Here is a 992-nt window from a genome sequence, read left to right on the forward strand (position 1 = left end):
GTATGTTCATGGCAGCCTTATTTATAATGGCCAGAAGCTGGAAAGAACCCAGATGTCCCTCAATAGGGGAATGGATATAGAAAATGTGGTACATTTATACTTTGGAGTACTGCTAAGCTATTAAAACAATGGATTCATAAAATTCTTAGGCAGATAGATGTATCTGGAAGATATCATCCTGAGTGAGATAACCAAATCACAAAAGAAGTGACTTGAAATGCACTCACTGATAAGTGGATACTAACCCAGAAACTTACAATACCCAATATACAATTTGCAAAACACAAGAAAATCAAGAATGAAAATCATCGCGTGGATACGTCATACATCCTTAGAATAGGGAACAAAATACCCATGGAAAGAGTTACAGAGTCAAAATTTGGAGGTAAGGCAAAAGGATGGACCATCCTTAGACTAACCCACCTAGGCTTCCATCCCATAATTATCCACCAAAAGCAGACACTATTGCACATGCCAGCAAGATGTTGCTGAACACACCCTGATATAGCTGTCTCGTAGGAGGATATGCCAGTGCCTTGCAAATACAGAAGTGGATGCTCACTGTCATTTATTGGATGGAACACAGGGCCCTAATGGAGGAGCTAGAGAAAGTATCCAAGGAGCAGAAGGAGTCTGCAACCCTATAGGTGGAAAAACAATATGAACTAACCATTATCCCAAGAGCTTGTGTCTCTAGCTTCATATGTAGCAGAAGACGGACTAGTCGGCCATCACTGGGTAGAGAGGCCCCTTGGTCTTGCAAACTTTATATGCTGCAGTACAGGGGAGTGCCAGAGCCAAGAAGTATGAGTGGATGGGTAGGGGAGAAGGACGGGGAGGGGGAGCGTATAGGGGACTTTCGGGATAGCATTTGAAATGTTCATGAAGAAAATATCTAGTAAAAAATTGAAAACAATCAAAAAACAAAGAAAGAAAAGGAATACACCTCACAATAAAGTTGGACAAGGCATGAAATAGTACAAAAGGAGTTA

This window comes from Mus caroli, unplaced genomic scaffold (assembly GCF_978045245.1).
Source record: "Mus caroli unplaced genomic scaffold, Mus_caroli_1 scaffold_5, whole genome shotgun sequence".
NCBI lineage: Eukaryota > Metazoa > Chordata > Mammalia > Rodentia > Muridae > Mus > Mus caroli.